The 19,787-nt window shown below is 45.1% G+C and overlaps 1 protein-coding gene across 3 annotated transcripts in view; it reads left to right on the top strand.

The window, feature by feature from the left end:
* The first annotated feature begins 1,553 nt into the window (after positions 1–1,553).
* Positions 1,554–19,787, top strand: part of POU6F1 (POU class 6 homeobox 1) — a 115,688-nt gene continuing 97,454 nt past the window's right edge. For all 3 annotated transcript variants that reach the window (XM_088466265.1, XM_088466274.1, XM_088466257.1), the window contains exon 1: positions 1,554–1,874. The gene's annotated coding sequence lies outside the window, so the exon portion shown is untranslated. The remainder of the gene's footprint in view (positions 1,875–19,787) is intronic.

Below are 19,787 nucleotides of genomic sequence, written 5' to 3'. Positions count from 1 at the left end.
TTTTACAATTGCAGGTGAAAATGTGCATTTTCACCTGCTTTTGTAAAAATTAAGTGATGAATAGGCCCCAAGGATCATATCCGACCGTCCTGATCATTTTCACTCCTACCTGTGTACACATGTACCTGCATCCCCTTATATTGTTATACATGTTAATGTATTTCAGTATTTTTGTAGTTGATAATAAAAGTTATGTTTTATGATACTTATCCATTTATGCTATTACAGTGCTTCCCTGGTCTTTTGAAACCCCTCTTCTTGTCACTGTAATTTACTCTGAGTAGCACCACCACAATCCCTTACAAATTCATATTATAGTTATGATGGGAAATTAGTGGCGATGGCATTATTACCTCAAACTAATACAAATGTAAGTGTATTTCGACCTGTGCAGTGATATCCATGCCCTTCTCTTTTTCTTACATGTACTCTAACCTGATGGTTACTCAGATGATCGATGTTCACACAGATGATCCATTGCAGTGGATCAGAGAAGCCGGCAGGAGGAGTCTATTTACACAAGGCAACTCCTGCGGTAATAGCATATTATCACACAGACACTGTATACAAAGGCGTAGCGGCTGTCTGATCTGCGACCATCTCCAGTTCAGGACCATAGACACTGTAACATTATGGTAATGCACAATGTCGTCAGACAAAATGTCTACATGTGCAGAATGTCAACATACACAATGTCGACTCGCACAATGGCCCTGATTCGCTGCCGCAGCCCGCACGCTGGGATTGTGGGCGTTTTTGTCTTTTGGATCTCCGGCCGCTCACAAAGCTGTGGGAGACCACCCACAGCCTGTGTGAGCGGCCAGGAGACCATTGCGATAATCGCGACCAACGACCTCGTGACGAGACCCTACGGTAGGGTCTAGGCTGCCGCAAGGCCGAGTGGACTTCCTGCTCCCTACAAACGCCAGGTGTTCCTAAGGGAACGTCTGCAGTTGTCCAGCCACCCCCCCTACCCGCCCACAAAACGGGACGAGCTGTCACTCACCATCGACAGCCGCCCCGTCTTGTTGTGAGCCCCGTAGCAACTGAACTTCAGTCGCTCGGCGGGGCTCACGCACGCTGGACGCAGCGCATGCGCAGTGCCTAAACATCAGGCCGCTTGCGAGCGCAACGCACAGTGCTTGCGAGCGGCTCTGAATCACGGCCAATGTCCACATGTTCAGAATGTCGACATACATTCTCGCCTTGCAAAATGTCCACGTTCAGAATGTCGACTTGTAAAATGTCATGTTCAGAATGACGAGACCCAATGACCTTTTGACTACTACATTATTGCATCCCCTTTTCTTTGTGTAAATGTTACCCTAAAGATATTGTACAGCATGTTTTTTTTAATGAGGATATTCTTACCATTACCCCACCTATATACACTGTATATTAATATGTATTGCATATTGTTCATTACTTTCTAGTATGTGCCCCAGTTAGCTTCCAGCAGCAGTTCTCTCATATGAAAAGAGTGTGATGGCTCTTTAAGGGAAGAAGCACTCCCTCTAGCTCCCTCACTCCATATTCAGCCTCAGTATGCAGCGCTCGTCCTGCATATATTATGTTCATGACGCAGCTGCAAAAAAATGTTCATGTAAAAACTGCATTCAACTTTATAATAAGAGGAGACGGCGGGTTTGTGCGTTTCCTCCGGTAACATTGCACCGCAGAAGAGGGAGATGGAGGATGATTAAATATTAATAAGCGGTGCCCCTGCTCCTCCAGGAGCCCACTCTGCTCATGCAGTTACCCCCAGTGTGCGGGGCCCCGGCGGCGGCGGCGACAGTGGCACGTGAGCTGTGAATGTATAATGAGCCGCCCCGGGTCATCGGCACCGGAGCTGTGACGTCAGCACCCGGTTACAGGTGAGTGACAGCGGCGGGTGTATGGGTTGGCGGGGGGGAGATGACATAAATGCACCGCAGGAGAAAACAACATACACAGCAGCTTTTTCTGTTTTGTTAATATGCAATGTCCTTAATTAGCATAATTTATATATTTATGATGGAGGGGGCGGGCGGGCAGCGCAGGCCTCCGTTTTGCATGGGTTACTTGTGTTATGACTGCAGCCGCAGGACACGGGGGGATGTGTGATGAGTCGAGGGGGCGGATTTATGTAGAGGATGGGGGGTGTTATAATATAGAATGGAGATATGACAAAAAAAAAAAAAATAACACCCGGCAGCCGGAGCGCGGAAGGATTCTGAGATTGGGCGTTCGCCGCCCGCTCCATTTTTTGTCGTCTCCCCCTCCACATAGTCCGTGTTGGTGCCTGCAGGTTCACGGTTGGCGCCGTTGTCTCAGGCGGTGGGGTCATAAGTGCTCAAGCCGGAGTTAGAGGAGGAGGAGGAGGAGGAGGAGGAGGAGGAGGAGTGGAGGGAGCGGGAGAGGTCTGCAGAGTGCTCTATAAATTATGTGTTCCTGGGCGGGAGGGTGGCGACTGAGCGAGGTCTGATGATGATTATGTATTCCTGAAGGGCTGAGCCATCATTAGCATGCTGCTTACAGGGCTCAGCCACGTCTGACAGACAGCTCGGAGTCTGACAGATCATGAAATGGTGCTCTGCATTCTTTCTTGTGTGATGGCTCTTGATGATTGCATTATGTTTCCTAAAACCACCAAATAAGTTCACTTTATGGCCATGTATGCCCAGCTCCAAGAATTGCCTGATAGGTTTAATGACCCAGTTTCAGATAAAGTTCAGATGTCTTGGGGGCATCTAGTGCTGGGTCAGGTGTTAGGGGTGTCATTAAAGTAAAATAAGCCTGCTTTTATTATTCATGAGAAATGTCAACGCCTATTTACTTATCTCTGATTGCGCCCACTTTATGTATGAATAGGTTGAATTGGGCAGAGAAGTTGCGTTTCATCATACAGCAAGTACAGTAAACGTGCAATGCCATTCTTGGAGGTCATGACAGATATTCATCGTATCGCTCGCTTGTAGGTGTTTGACCTGCGCTGTTCTTGTTAGGGTTAAAAAAATGAAATGAACAAAGCCCTGACCCCCCACCCCCCCCAAAAAAAGTAAAAATAAAATTGTACCAGTTCTACCATTCATGCTCTATGCTTGTACAGTGGCAATTGTGTCGGTACGGGCAGCATCTGGTTCCTCAGTAAATCTGCTACCAGCTCAAGGCTATGGCGGGATGGCTGAGAAAACATGCATGACTTCCCCCTGTCATAATGGCAACCATCCCGAGCCTGTGCAGCACTGAGCTGATTTCCCGGCCTAGATGAACCAAGGCTGCAAAAAAATGTAGGAGCCTCTTGCCCCCCAAACATAAATGGACTACTGCTGAAAGTGCTGGGACTTCTCTTAAAATTTCTGCTGGTGGGTGTTTGGGTAATAATGAATTAAATTAGTTAAGAATTTTTCCTGGTGGCATTGCTGATTCCAAAAATCATTGGCAGCCAGAAAACTGCTTTGGTATGCTGTGCTTGTAGAACTACCATGGTCCTCTGGGACCTGTAGTGCACCAGGAAAAGAAAACTTATCTGATTTTATCCATTTATTAGTCAGTTGAATCCAGTGGGATACTCTTTAGTCTAGCGGCTTTTAAACCAATGGAATTTACTATAAAAAAATATAAATTAAACCAAACATCAAGGAGCTGCAAAATGAATCACAAGTCTTTTGATTTTGTCAGTAATAACTAAACAGCTGCTTCGCTCTGATAGGTCAGAGCATTAGAAAGGCACACTGTTTAGCTATTAGCATTTGAACCTCATGTGTTAAACTGCAAGAAATGGTTATAATGAAAGGGTTAAGGAAAAGTCTCCTTGTCTTAAGTTTAAGCACATTTGACAGTATCCTCTCTGCAAAAAAACCCCTTTTTGTTTTCCTCTAGAAATCCTTTCCCTCTGTTTTTTTTTTGTCTGTACATTTCAGGTAATTGTTAATTGTAATGTTTAGATATCTGTTATATCTGTATGCTCACAGTTCTAGCAATTTTGTTATGGTTACTTTGAGATAAATAGTTGATAAACTTGAACTACAAGACAAACAACATTTCCACAATTCACAAATTTAGTTTAACTGTCAGAATATACCAATTATGTTATTAGTCAACGTCTATTTAGCTATTAACTGTAATATGGTCCTGCGGACAGACCCTCCAGATAGGCCAATTTGAGAATCGCCGCCCGTGACTTTTACTGGTTACCTCAGCACGTGTGGTTAACTAAACTCGGTAACTGCCATCAGCAAAGGGAAACTGTAGTGTTAAAACACAGGGTAAGCCTTTGCTCTAACCTTCCATACAATTATGCACACTTAGTAATAAAAGTATAATTTGGTAATGGGCCATAACCTGTGGCACCCCTGCAAGTGCTCTGTGGCGCCACGGCACCCACCCAGAATGGAAATTACTGCATGGAGTAAATCCTAAGGCTCTATGGGCTCAATCCAATTGTTTGTGAAGGGTGCGATGTGCCGTTGCCACGACATTAAAACGCCGGAAACGGCACCACATCTCTCACCTCTCACTCTGAGCCCAGAGGGCTGCGAGCACTTTTATGCGACTTCGGGCTGCCGTAAAGTGCGCCCATTGCCACGATGACTCGCACCCTCGAGACCATTGTGGCTATTTGGATTGAGCCCTATATTGCAAAAGCGGTGTACTGTATTGTGACTGCTGGGGACCAAATCAAAAGGCTCCTAGATTTGAACACTGTTCTGACAATTACAAACTATCCCCAGAGGATATGGACAGACCTGCGTTATGCAAGGCTGTAGATATTGTATGTCTTCAAGGGGATAGAATAAAGAAAATACACCACTTTTGCCAAAATTCTTTTTTATGTAACATCGCCTCCAGTGTTTGCCTAGGATGACTACAACAGTAGAGCATGCCAAAAAAATATATATATTTCCCCTGCTGACAAGTCCATTTTAAGATCTTATTTAAAAAAGTGTAGGGCAACAGTAATTTACGGAGGCAGGAAGATGCTACTCAAATCAGTCTACTACCAGCAGGGTATTAGACTTGTAATGCTGTCCCACAATGAAATTGAACAGACTATACATATATATGTATTATGCAAAAACAGCAATTCAATGTACAGTAGGTTGAAGATAAACTCCTTGGAGACCAGACAAGTAACACAGCAGAGCTTTATGTCATGCAAAGAGACCAATTAAAAGGTGTTTGGCATTTTCTTATACCTTACACACTACCTGGTTGAAATATCACAGCTTCCGTATTGCAGGGGTACTCCACTAGTTGCCCTCCAGCTGTTGCGGAACTACACATCCCAGCATGCCCTGCCACAGTGAATGCTAAAATTGGCAGGGAATGCTGGGATGTGTCATTCCACAACAGATTGAGGCTGCAAGTTGTGCCCCCTGCATTTTTGTATATAATGACAGTGTTACACCACCAGCCTAGTCAGTCCAGAATCAGGCAGAAAAACCTGTAGTTCACAGCGACATATGGTCTTTGGTAAAATTGAGGGCACTGGACAAGGAAGATTAAAGATCAATAAGATTACACTTACAAACCCCTCCACATCTTGTATTTAAGAATAATCCAAATGGAAATGTCAAATAGCTATAACTTCTTATACTATGGGGGAAATTTAATTTTTACCAAGTTCTAGAAAGCAGCATGCCATACAACCCTCCTGCAGGACGCAGTTAAACAATCTGATGTTATGAATATTGATGCCTTGACAAAGGTTTGGTAGAACCGAAATGTTGGCAAATTAATTTGGTATGCAAATACTTAATAAAGCTGATTAATATTGCTATCACAACAAAATCTGGAGAGTGCCTTCCTTTCATATTTTGATGATATATTAATTATACATGGGACACTGAAGAAGTCTTTCTGGAGAAGCACCCCAGTAATGAACGTATACTTATACGAGAGTGCCGGATTCTAAATGAATGTATACTTATACGCGAGTGCCGGATTATATATATATATATATATATATATATATATATATAGTGATATCTTGGGGGTAATTAGCTCGACAGAGGGTGGATTGGTGCAGTGTTTAGGTGCTTAATGAGGGTCCTCACACAGCTTTCAAGTAAATAAATGATGCTTTACGTTCCAGCATGGAAAGTCGGGAAACAAAACAAAATAATAAACAACCTAGCCCCTATTTAGGGTGTCTAACTCACTACTTGAACCCTCTGTATAAGGGTGCAGCTCATCTGCCAATAAAGTCTCAGCCTACTTCTCTGCAGGTCTATCGCCGGCTCCAGCCTGGCTTGGCTGTCACAAAAATACAAACACAGTCAGTCTCTATGCCTTCCCTGTATCCTCCAGGTATACAGTAGGCCCTGGCTTCCTCAGCCTGCAGCCCAGCTGCTTCAATGTCACAGTCTGAGAGTTTTGTGGTCCCCCCTGCCTCCTGCAGGTACAGACCCAGGCCTCTTGGCCCCCAATGGCTTGCTTAGCTTCACTGGGCTCTCTGGCTGCCACAGTCCCACATAGACTTTTTCTAATAGCAGGCCCACTGGTCTGCCTCCTCATCAGCCCACACCTGAGCTCTCTCCACAAGGCAGCCCTTAGGCATCTTCCCACAATGCTTTTCTACTCTGTGTGGGCGGATCTGTACTGCCCCACACAGAATCTGCTGCTCACCAGCACCACCTCTGGTGATACTGCCACTATATATATATATATATATATAAATACATACATGAGTATAATTCCGGCTGTTTGGATGCCTCCTGTCAGAATACCAACAGTGGCATCCTGATCCCGACAGTGGTCGGGTAACTATACTTACCATCCCCCTCCCCCCCCTAACCCTCCCTTCTTGTAGCCTAACCCTCCCCGTTAGTGCCTAAATCTTATCCCCCTTTGTGCCTAAACCTAACCCTCCCCCTTAGTGCCTAACCCTCCACCCTAGGAGTGCCTAACCTCCCCCCCCAAAACCTATTCCCGCTAAGCTCCCTAAACCTCCCCTCCATCAGCTACTGCTAAGGGCACCCCAGACATACCTCGTTCGGGCATCCTTCGGAATTCCGGTGTCGGGATTAAGATAGGCGTCGGTATTTAGATGCCTATCTTAAATCCCTTGTTGGGATCTCCCTGTCGGTATTGAGAACGGCGGCATCGCGGCCGCCAGTCTCATAACTATATAAATATATATATATATTTATATAGTTAACTCATATATATATATATATATAATGTGAAATAATAATTGTAAATTGCGCTAGAACAAATGGTGGAAGTTTAGGGTAATCAAATAAAGTCCTTTTAGTTCCACAATCTGGAAAAAAAGGGGTACACTCCTCGTTCGTATCGAGTGGCAGCTTTAAAGTTTTCAATAAAGGACCGTTGCTCAAAGAGTCCAATAAATAATAATTCAACAATAGTGAAACAGCAGCACCATTTTGTGTGTAAATGTTATAACTGTGTAGTTATTCCAGAAGTATAAACTCTTCTTTCACAACTCCGAAAGATGAAAATGGTGAAAACAATAATAAAAAATAATTGCATTAATAATATATCAATTGATATGGAAAGTGTTATGTGCATATAAACACCACCTTCACAGTTTTTGGACAAGCCCAGTGCACTTTCTTGCTGTGATTTAAACATTAATGCACTTTTGTGTTTTGAGTGTTATACTCTATTGCACATAACACTTTTCAGATCAATTGATATATTATTAGTGCAATAATTTCTTATCATTTTTTTCACCATATTCATCTTCTGGAGTTGTTAAAGAAGAGTTTATACTACACAGTTATAAAATATAGAGTGCATCCGGAAAGTATTCACAGCGCTTCACTTTTTCCACATTTTGTTATGTTATAGCCTTATTCCAAAATGGAATAAATTATTTTTTGTTCTCAAAATTCTACACACAATACCCCATAATGACAACGTGTAGAAAGTTTTTTTTTTATTTTTGCAAATTTAATAAAAAAAAAAACTAGTAAGAAATCACATGTACATAACTATTCACAGCCTTTGCCATGAAGCTCAAAATTGAGCTCGGGTGCATCCTGTTTCCTCTGATCATCCTTGAGATGTTCCTACAGCTTAATTGGAGTCTACCTGTGGTAAATTCAGTTGTTTGGACATGATTTTGAAAGGCATACACCAGTCTATATAAGGTCCCACACTTGACAGTGCATGTTAGAGCACAAACCAAGCATGAAGTCCAAGGAATTGTCTGTAGACCTCCGAGACAGGATTGTCTCGAGGCACAAATCTGGGGAAGGGTACAGAACATTATCTGCTGCTTTGAAGGTCCCAATGAGCACAGTGGCCTCCATTATCCATAAATAGAAGAAGTACGGAGCCACCAGGACTCTTCCTAGAGTTGGCCGGCCTTCTAAACTGAGCGATTGTGGGAGAAGGGCCCTAGTCAGGGAGGTGACCAAGAACATCCAAGAGAGGAAAGAATGTCCTGCTTAGGTGCACAAGTATGAAATGTATACAAAATATAACTTTTAATAGTGTAATTTATTAAAAAGTCTGTCAAGTGAAATATTAAAAATATTTATTTCAAAATAAAGAGTAAAATAAAAAATATTTAAAATACACACTGAGTCATTATTGGCTGCAGTTTAATGAACGTAAGTATATTGAATTAGGTATAAATAATTTTATGTGATTATTTCTAATTTTCCTCTCAAAATTTAGTGGCACTACACCATATACATATAGAACAAAGTCATAATCTAACAAATATTGTAGATACGTAGGTGAGTCTCGTATTCATAAATATCAACAAGACATCAATTTGTCTCTTTTTGAGAATTAACCTGAAGAAATTATGTATGTATAGTGAGTGTGTTAGCAATGTAAGATAAATAGGGCATCCTTATGCTGATCTCTGTTGGATATATATATGATAGATATTATTCAGATTATTATCAATAGCAATGTTCCAGTAGCAGACAGCACACACTGTAACGCTCTTACTGGTTTAGATACAATATTACTGCTCTATATCACAGATTGAAACATTTGTTACAGTATTGATCGTTTGGAGTGGAAAGAGAACTAAGCAGTTTAACAAGGAGTATTCCATGTACAGTCAGGTGCATAAATATTGGGACATTGACAGAATTTTCATGTTTTGGCCTCTATTCACCACCACAATGGCTTCGAAATTAAACAAACAAGAAGTGCTTTAACTGCAGACTTTCAGATTTAATTTGAGGGTAATTACATAAAAACCAGGTGAACGATGTAGGAATTACAACGGTTTCTATATGTGCCAACCACTTTTTAAGGGGCCAAAAGTAATGGGACAAACTAAACAATCCTAAATCTAACTTTCACTTTTTAATACTTTGTTGCAAATCCTTTGCAGGCAATTACAGCCTGAAGTCTGGAACGCATAGACATCACCAGACGCTGGGTTTCATCCCTGGTGATGCTCTGCCAGACCTCTACTGCAAATGTCTTCAGTTCCTGCTTGTTCTTGGGGCATTTTCCCTTCAGTTTTGTCTTCATCAAGTGAAATGCATGCTCAAACGGATTCAGGTCAGGGGATTGACTTGGCCAATGCATAACATTCCACTTTTTAGCCTTAAAAAAACTCTTTGGTTGCTTTTGCAGTATGCTTCGGGTCACTGTCCATCTGCACTGTGAAGTGCCGTCCAATGAGTTCTGAAGCATTTGACTGAATATGAGCATATAATATTGCCCAAAACACTTCAGAATTTATTCTGCTGCTTTTGTCAGCAGTCACATCATCAATAAATATAAGGGAACCAATTCCATTGGCAGCCATACATGCCCACGCCATGACACTACCACCACCATGCTTCACTGATGAGGTGGTATGTTTTGGATCATGAGCAGTTCCTTTCCTTCTCCATACTCTTCTCTTCCCATCACTCTGGTACAAGTTGATCTTTGTCTCATCTGTCCATAGGATGTTGTTCCAGAACTGTAATGGCTTTTTTAGATGTTTGGCACACTCTAATCTGGTCTTCCTGTTTTTGTGGCTCACCAATGGTTTACATATTGTGGTGAACCCTCTATATTCACTCTTGTGAAGTCTTCTCTTGATTGTTGACTTTGACACATATACACTTACCTCCTGGAGAGTGTTCTTGATTTGGCCAACTGTTGTGAAGGGGTTTTTCTTCACCAGTGAAATAATTCTTCTGTCATCCACCACAGTTGTCTTCCGGGTCTTTTGGTGTTGCTGAGCTCTCCGGTGCATTCTTTCTTTTTAAGAATGTTCCAAACAGTTGATTTGGCCACAGCTAATGTTTTTTCTATCTCTCTGATGGGTTTGTTTTGATTTTTCAGCCTAATGATGGCTTGCTTCACTGATAGTGACAGCTCTTTGGATCTCATATTGAGAGTCGATAGCAACTGATTCCAAATGCAAATGTCACACCTAGAATCAACTCCAGACCTTTTACCTGCTTAATTGATAATGAAATAACGAGGGAATAGCCCACACCTGTCCATGAAATAGCTTTTGCGTTGATAGTCCCATTACTTTTGGCCCCTTAAAAAGTGGGAGGCACATATAGAAACCATTGTAATTCCTACACCGTTCACCTGATTTGGATGTAATTACCCTCAAATGAAATCTGAAAGTCTGCAGTTAAAGCACATCTTGTTTGTTTTATTTCAAAGCCATTGTGGTGGTGAATAGAGGCCAAAATATGAAAATTCTGTCAATGTCCCAATATTTATGCACCTGACTGTAGTTCTATACTTTCCACTACATAAATTAGTTAGTACAGACAACACCAGTTTTATAATCAGTGTATTATATTGTCAGGAAAATTAGAAATAATCACATAAAATAAATGAGGGTTATTTATACCTAATTCAATATACTTACGTTCATTAAACAGCTGCCAATAATGACTCAGGACCTCATTCAGAGCCGCTCGCAAAATGCGAGCACTCGCTCTGAATGAGGGCGGCCACATCTAAAAAATGATCCGGCCTCCTGCCCGCTCGCTAGGCTGTGGGTTACCACCCACAGCTTTAATGAGCGGCCAGGATGATGGTTGCGATGGTCAAGACCATTGAGACCATCGGGGCTTGCGACGAGACCTTTGTGGTAGGGTCTTGTCTGCTGCAAGCCCCAGAGAGCTTTCGGCTCTAATAGAGCCGGAAGCTCTCCCACTGACATCGCTGGTGTACTTTAAATATTTTTTATTTTACTCTTTATTTTGAAATAAATATTTTTAATATTTCACTTGACAGGCTTTTTAATAAATTCCACTATTAAAAGTTATATTTTATATACATTTCATACTTGCGCCTAAGCAGGACATTCTTTTTCCTCTCTTGGAAGTTTGTATTTGTCTGTGCTCATTGTCCTGGGCAGCACCCGCACCTATTGATATATAGTGAATGTGAAAATATATGATATTGGGGTACTAACTAGTGTTGTGGCCATTTTTCCCTGCCCTCCCCAAAAAAATTTTCCCTTGATTTTGTACTTATAGGTGACCAAGAACCCGATGGTCACTCTGTCAGAGCTACATCATTCCTCTGTGGAGAGAGGAGAAGCTTCAAGAAAGACAACCATCTCTGCAGCAATCCACCAATCAGGCCTGTATGGTAGATTGGCCAGGGGGAAGCCTCTCCTTAGTAAAAAAACACATGACAGCCCACCTGGAGTTTGCCAAAATGCACCTGAAGGACTCTCAGACCATGAGAAACAAAATTATCTGGTCTGATGAGACCTGGAAGGCTGGTATGCCTTGGCTAGCTGTGGCCGGTGGGCTGTAGGATATGTAGCGGCCTTTGGGCCGTGCAGCAGCCTTGAGGGCTGGTATGCCTTGGCTAGCTGTGGCCAGTGGGCCGAAGGATATGAAGTGGCCTTTGGCCCGTGCAGCAGCCTTGAGGGTTTGAATAACTTGGCACGATGTGGTAGATGAAGATAAGTGCTGTACTGAAGACACTGGCATTGGTACGCAAGATTGCGTACTGAGGACGCTGTAGTGCGGCCAGTGCCGCCGTGTTAACACAAGCAACTCATGCAGTAATGCGGCCTGTGCCGCCGGGTTGACACAAGCAGCGCACGCTGGGCTGCGTACTCTGGATACGGACTACTGAACGTGCCACCTGGATGACACGAACGTCAGAGGACAGATATGCGAACCGTGCCGCCTAGATGACACAAATGGTAGGTAGATGATATGCGAACTGTGTCGCCTGGAGGACGCAAACGGCAGAATAACACAGTGGACAGGAGAACTGGAGCTCGACTGGATGACTGGAGACAATGCCAGAACCGGAAACACGAAAATTATCACTGGCATCGGAGCAGCTTTCGCACCAGCAGGATATAGATGCGGGAGCCAACCCAGACTAATCCCAGAATGATGGACAGGAGGTAGGCGGAGATTCAGCGAACGTCGCTTTGCACAGTATTCGCAGTGCAGCGGCTTGTAACAGTACCCCCTTGACGAGGGGTTAAGGTACCCCTAGACCCTGATTTCTCTGGAAAGTTCTCAAAGAATCTTCAATGTAGGAGCCTGCATCGATCTTTCTGGAACGCTCCTCTGGTCCATACCATTTCCAGTGGACCAGAAATTGAAGACCTCCTCAAGAAATTCTGGAGTCCAGGATCTCCACAACAAACTCCTGGTGCCCCTGGACGAGTACCGGCGGAGGCCTGATTGAACGCCTAGGAGTAAACCTGGAGGAAAGGAACACCGACTTTAGGAGAGAACAATGGAAGGTACTGTTGATGCTAAGAGTCCTTGGTAATTTCAGCCGAAAGGTCACATGATTGATTTTTGGCAATGATAGGAAATGGGCCAATGAACTTGGGCCCCAAGTTTTGTGGCGCAGATTGATGTTTCTAGAAGACAGCCACACCAAGTCTCTTTACTCTTAAAATTACAGGGTCTATGATGCTTGTCAGCCCACACCTTGGGCCGATCAAATGCTTGACGGAGAGCATGGTGCACCTTCCTCCAGATTGACCGTAGCCTAGAAATGGGTGATGAATAAGAAATATTGGTTGTAGAGGATTCAAAAGAATTACTTCTAGGTTGCGTCCCACAGTTGCTGTAAAAAGGAGAGACGGAGGAAGCAGAATGCAGGAGTTGTTATATGCAAATTCAGCAAAGGGCAGAAGTGGAACCCAATCGTCTTGGCACTTAGAAATTGAGGTACTGTTCCAAGGACTGATTAGCCCACTCCGTCTGACCGTTGGACTGTGGATGATAGCCCTAGCACGTTGATACCCAGCTCGGCACAGAAACATCTCCAAAACCGGGCCACGAATTGTGTCCCACGATCCGAGACTATATCCACGGGAAGCCCATGAAGCCTGAAGATATGCTGCAAAAACAGTGCTGACAATTCTTTAGCAGATGGTAATTTACCAAGGGGAATAAAGTGCACCATCTTGGAGAACCGGTCCACGACGGTCCAGATGACCGAACAACGGGAAGACATGGGAAGATCCACAACAAAGTCCATTGCAATATGGGTCCATGGATTAGAGGGTATAGGCAGGGGACACAGGATACTTTGAGGAGTAGTCCAGAGGGCATTATTCCTGGAACAGACATCACATGTTAAAACAAACTCACGAGTGTCTCGAGACATGGACTGCCACCAAACAGAATGAGACAGAAGTTCCAAAGTTCTAGCAATACCTGGATGATCCTGTGATTTAGAAGAGTGACAATCTTTCAATACATCCTTGCGAAGAGTCTCAAGGACAAAGAGCACACCTGACGGTCTCTGAAGATGGGCTTCGGTTTGACAAGACTTGAGAGAATCTGCCAGGGTCCCGGTCACAGCAAAATGGATCCTGGAGGCTGGAATGATGGTCTCTTCTGAGGCTCTTGGAGGATGACTGACGGAGAAGCTTCGTAAAATGGCCTCCACTTTTATATTCTTAGACCCAGGTAGAAACAAGATCACATAATTGAACCGGGTGAAGAATAGGGCCCAACGAGCCTGCCTCGCATTCAGTCTTTTTGCCGTTTCAATGTAGGCCAGGTTTTTGTGCTCTGTGAGCACCGTCACTACATGATTTGCCCCCTCTAAAACCAATGCCTCCAGTCCTCAAAGGCCCACTTAATAGCCAAAAGCTCCCTGTTACCAACATCATAGTTCCTCTCTGCCGAGTCAAATTTACAGGAAATGAACGCACATGGGTGAAGCTTGCCATCTTCGATATCCTTCTGTGAAAGGATTGCGCCCACTCCAATCTCAGATGCATCGACCTCGACGATAAATGGAAACTGGATTGGGATGCCGGAGGACAGGAGCAGACACAAATGCCGCCTTCAGTGTGTTAAATGCTTGAATGGCCCCAGGCGACCAATTAGCGAATTCGGCTCCTTTCTTAGTTCCGTAATGGACGAGACTATGAAGGAAAAGGACTTAACGAATCTGCGATAATAATATGCAAACCCAGGAATCGCTGGATGGCCTTCAGAATAGCAGGTTTTTCCCAGTCCAGGATGGCCTTCACCTTGCCGGGGTCTGTAGAGAGACCTTGCGAAGAGATAATGTAACCCAGGAATGAGACCTCCTTTACATCAAACTCGCATTTCTCTAATTTGGCATACAAGTTGTTCTCCAGTAACCTTTGTATGACCTGCCTCACATGTCGACGATGTTCATCCATGAATTTCGAATAGATGAGGATGTCACCTAAATAGACCACTGCAAAGACTCCCAAGAAATCCCTTAACACCTCATTATTGAAATCTTAAAAGACGGCTGGGGCGTTGGAGAGATCGAATGGCATAACAAGATATTCAAAGTGTCCCGAATGAGTGTTAAATGCCGTCTTCCACTCGCCTCCTTCTCTGATGCGAATGAGGTCATATACTCCCCTAAGATCAATTTTAGAAAAGATGGAGGCCTCACGCAGTTGGTCAAAGAGAATGGAGATGAGTGGCAAGGGATACGCATTCTTGACTGTGATCTTATTCAGGGGGTCATTCAGACCCGCTCGCGAGCGAAGGACGCTCGCAAGCGGGTCGATGTTGTGCGAATGCGCATGCGCACGACGGAGGGAGCTCCGTCGTACGCATGCGCGAGACCCGGCGAGTGACGAGGAATACGTCGCTCGGGGTCTCGCACCAAAGGGGGCGTGCTGTCGATGGTGAGTGACAGCACGCCCCTTTGGTGGGTATGCCAGGGGCGTGGCTGCCAGACGGAGGCGTTCCCATGGGAACGCCTACCATCTGAGTCCGGCCCCATTGACATCAGTAATGATGTCAGTGGGAGTGATTTTGGCTCTGATAGAGCCAAAATCACTCCTGGGCTTGCGGCAGCGAGACCCTACCGCAGGTTCTCGTCGCAAGCCCGATGGTCGCGATGGTCAAAGACCATCGCGACCATCATCATGGTCGCTCGCTATAGCTGTGGGTGGTCACCCACAGCTATACGAGCGGCCAGGAGGCCACTCCATTTTTAGGGAGGAGGGCCCTGATTCAGAGCGAGCGCTCTGGTCAGAGCGTCCGGCTCTGAATCAGGCCCTCAGTCCGCAGAAGTCAGTGCAGGGTCTGAGGGATCCATCTTTCTTTAGGAGAAAAGAAAAATCCCGCTCCTACTGGGGATTTAGAAGGACGAATGAATCCTTTACCCTGAGCCTCTTGAATATATTCCTGCATGGCTTTATCTTCCTGAATGGACAACGCATATAATCTGCCCTTAGGAAGCCTAGCACCTGGTAACAAATCGATGGCGCATTCGAAAGGACGGTGAGGCGGCAGAACGTCAGCTTTTAGAAAAAGCCTCGACCAGATCATAGTATTGAGCAGGAATAGATGAGGACTCTCTTGAGACAATGGCAGCAAGGTGAATAGGTTGGGACAGGCACTGAGAAAAGCAAGTTGATCCCCACTCAAGAATTTCACCAGTTTGCCACTGGATCACGGGGTTATGTTTTTTCAGCCAGGGTTACCCCAAAACGACTGGAGCAGCGGACACTGTTGAAGGAGGAACGACAATCCTTCCTGGTGCAGAGCTCCAATGGATAATTGCAACAAAGGGGTCCGGAAGCTTACAAAGATTTGTCCCGTCCAGTTCAATAACTGTCGCAGGTGTGGATAAGGGCTCAGGTTTTAGGCCCAAGGTCTTGAAAAAGGCTATGTCCATAAAATGCTCCGCTATCAATGAATGCAGGAACAGAGACTTGATCATTGGATAGGGTGATGACTGTGGTAATAAGCACAGAATTTTCCGGGAAGATGGATGCAAGGCCTAGATGTACCTCCCCTAGCTCATTTAGACCTTGCCTTTTCCCGACTTCAGTGGACAAAGCTGGGCCACATGTCTTCTACCACCGCAGTAAAGGCACAGACCCAAGGAACGTCTCCTACGTTTCTCTTCGGCCGGAAGACGAAGCATTCAGAGTTGCATCGGTTCCTCAGACTTGGGAGATCGTGGAGGCAGGGAAGGCAATTTCTTTTCTACTCTGCGCTCCCGGAACCGCCGGTCGACGCGAATAGCCAGACTCATGAGATCATCCAGAGAACTCTGAGCAGGATAGTGGACTGAGATATCCTTAGTTTCATCTGACAATCCGCAACGAAAGTGGCTTCGCAAAGCTGGGTCATTCCAGCCAGAACCGACAGCCCATCTGCGGAACTCCGCACAATTGTCCTCCGCAGCTCTGTTCTCCTGTTTCAGAGACCTGAGACTAGCCTTTGCCATAGCCGCTTTATCCGGGTCGTCATAGAGCAGACCCAATGCGGCAAACAATTATTCATCCATCTGCAGTCCTGGGCTAGTTGAGGGAAGACCATAGGCCCAGGTTTGCTGGTCGCCCTGTAATAAAGAGATAATTATCCCTACTTGTTTGGCAACGGAACCCGAGGATCTGGGTCGGAGCCCAAAGTAAAGCTTGCAGCTCTCTGAAATTTAAAAACTCCTTACGTTCCTTGAGAACCGATCAGGCAGATTTAATTTGGGTTCTACTACAGCCGGGGCTGTAGCGCCTCCAGTCTCTTCCACCCAGAGGGAAAGTTCTTGAACTTTCTGCTTTAGCGCCTGGATCTGCACAGCCAGAATTTGAGCAAGATTTTGACTAGGATCCATAATAAAGGACTAACAAGACACCCTAAGAATATATTTTTATGGCCAGTGATAATGTTATGCCACGGGCGTGTCTCTTTAGGGTATAGTCCTGCAACAGCCTTAGGGGCTGGTATTTCTTGGCTAGATGCAGCCGTGAAGTAGCTTTGAGAGCTAAAGTAACTTGGCTTGATGGGCCTGTGGACCGTAAGATGAGAAGCGGCCTGTGGGCTGTGCAGTAGCCTTGAGGGCTGGTATGCGTTGGCTTGCTGTGGCCGGTGGGCCGAAGGATATGAAGCGGCCTTTGGACCGTGCAGCAGCCTTGAGGGCTGGTATGCCTTGGCTAACTGTGGCCGGTGGGCCGTAGGATATGAAACGGCCTTTGGGCCGTGCAGCAGCCTTAAGGGCTGGTATGCCTTGGCTTGCTGTGGCCGGTGGTCCGTAGGATATGAAGCGGCCTTTGGGCCGTGCAGCAGCCTTTAGGGCTGGTATGCCTTGGCTTGCTGTGGCCGGTGGGCCGAAGGATATGAAGCAGCTTTTGGGCCATGCAGCAGCCTGAGGGCTTGAGTAACTTGGCACGATGTGGTAGATGAAGATAAGTGCTGTACTGAAGACACTGGTGTTGGGACGCAAGATTGCGTACTGAGAATGCTGTAGTGCGGCCTGTGTCGCCGGGTTGACACAAGCAGCTGAAGCTGTAGTGCGGCATGTGCCGACGGGCTGACACAAGCAGCTGATGCAGTAATGCGGCCTGTGCCACCGGGTTGAAACAAGTAGCTGACTCTATAGTACGGCCTGTGCCATCGGGTTGACACAAGCAGCGCACGCTGGGCTGAGTACTCTGGACACGGAGTGCTGCCTGTGCCGTCTGGATGACATGAACGTCAGAGGACAGATATGCGGACAGTGCTGCCTAGATGACACAAACGGCAGAATAACAATACACAGTGCACAGGAGAACTGGCGCTCAACTGCATGACTGGAGACACAGCCAGAACTGGAAACACAAAAACTCTATCACCGGCATCGGAGCAGCATTCGCACCAGCAGGATATAGATGCAAGAGCCAATACAGACTAATCCCAGAATGATGGAGAGGAGGTAGGCGGAGATTCAGCGAATGTTCGCCTGGTGTTCGCCTCGCACAGTATTCGCAGTGCGGTGGCTTGTGACACCTATATCTTTTCAAAGTTCATCTAAATATATTACATTATCAGGCACTTTTTCTATCGCCACCATTTTCCAGATTACTTACTGTACTGACCTACCTGTCGGTTAACTGAAGAACTGAGCTGCCACCCACTAACAATTGGAGAAGTGTTTTATTAACCATATACCATACATAGTTTCTTATTGTTAGTTATATTCTAAAAGATTATACAAAAAAATCAAGTGTAAAGCTCTAAACATTTCAGCATTTATATAGATCTATCTATAATACTTATAAATGAGATCGTCTATTTGTTTGTTTGTCTGATTATAGTAAACTTAGCAACCACTGAACTGATTGTGATGCAGTTTTCACGATTGTGTAGGTAATTTTCCCAGACAGGTTTTAGGCCAAGGATCATTACGATTGGTCATCAGGTGGTTGTGAGAGGGGCTTTGCGGGGAGGGGTCCCCTGCACTGGTCTCCGCAAGTCTAAATTGTTTTCAGCCCTATGCTCCAAAGAGGAGCTTTTGTGGTGAGCAGTTTGAGGAGTCCAGAGCCTTCAGTAAAAAAGGACAGCTGCCACCTGAGCAGACCCATTAAAAAAGCGCTGATGTACCTGCTGTTCAGGGACCCGTCATGTGCGGTGTTTGGTGGAGCTCCCTGTCATCTGGGGAAGCTGCAGAACTGTCCTCAGTGACAAGAAGACCGGAGGGCAGTCTCTGAAGAGTACAGAGGGGCCGGCTCAATACAAGTCCCCAGAGGTGATTCCTGTGCAGGAGGCGCGGCATAGTAAAGCTGGTGTCCAAGAGCGAGAGTGCAGCCACTGTCTTCAGGAAGGCAATATTTATTTCATGATAGCCATATCGTGCAATCGATGTTTTGGTCCTACAGCTGGACCTTTAGCAAGATACACACTGTAATGGTGCTAAATATGTGAAAACTATGTGAAACCTTAGAACACACCCACATAACTGACCACCAACCCCCAATCCATAAAAAATTGCTCCAAAAACTTAAACCAATTTCAAAATACAAAAGTGTTTAAAATACCATATCAAATTTATTACAATAGTGGCAGCATTTAACGACATTAGCGCCGATAAATAGACAGACAATACCTTATACATGTCTCCAATCACTGACAGATGCATTACTAGAGAATCGCTGCAACTCCCCTTCATGCTGCTGCTAGCGGCTGCTTGCATTCCACTTTAGGCCAGATGACCACTTTCTCCCAGTGGAACACAGATGTCACCCACAACAAATGTCATCCTCCAGAGTACTTCCTACTATTGGAACGCAAGCTACTGAACCAGCCCATTGGCTGTGGTCTGTGTTCCATCCAAAACAGACAGCAGGAAGATTCCCACGTAATAGCGCATAATAGTGCAACATTAATCCAAAGCAGCAATTGTGAGTAAGAGCATATCATCAATAATAATATAACACGTAAGTATATGTATCAAAGTGTTATGAAAATTATACAGTATATAGTAGCAGTATCAGCATAGAGGGTGATAGTGAGCCATGGGGTCTGTGTGGGGCTGGAGGGATCCTCCCACACGGAAGAAAATGGAGGTGTGACCACACCTAAGGTCTGCCGAGTGGAGTCAGTCAAATGAAGACTGAGGCTGAGCAAAGAGCCCAATGTGCCTTGAGGGCA

Source organism: Taudactylus pleione, unplaced genomic scaffold, assembly GCF_031769625.1.
Source record: "Taudactylus pleione unplaced genomic scaffold, aTauple2 ptg000065l, whole genome shotgun sequence".
NCBI classification, from domain to species: domain Eukaryota; kingdom Metazoa; phylum Chordata; class Amphibia; order Anura; family Myobatrachidae; genus Taudactylus; species Taudactylus pleione.
The sequence above is the reverse complement of the archived record's forward strand: the minus strand, read 5'-3'. Positions and strand labels throughout refer to the sequence as shown.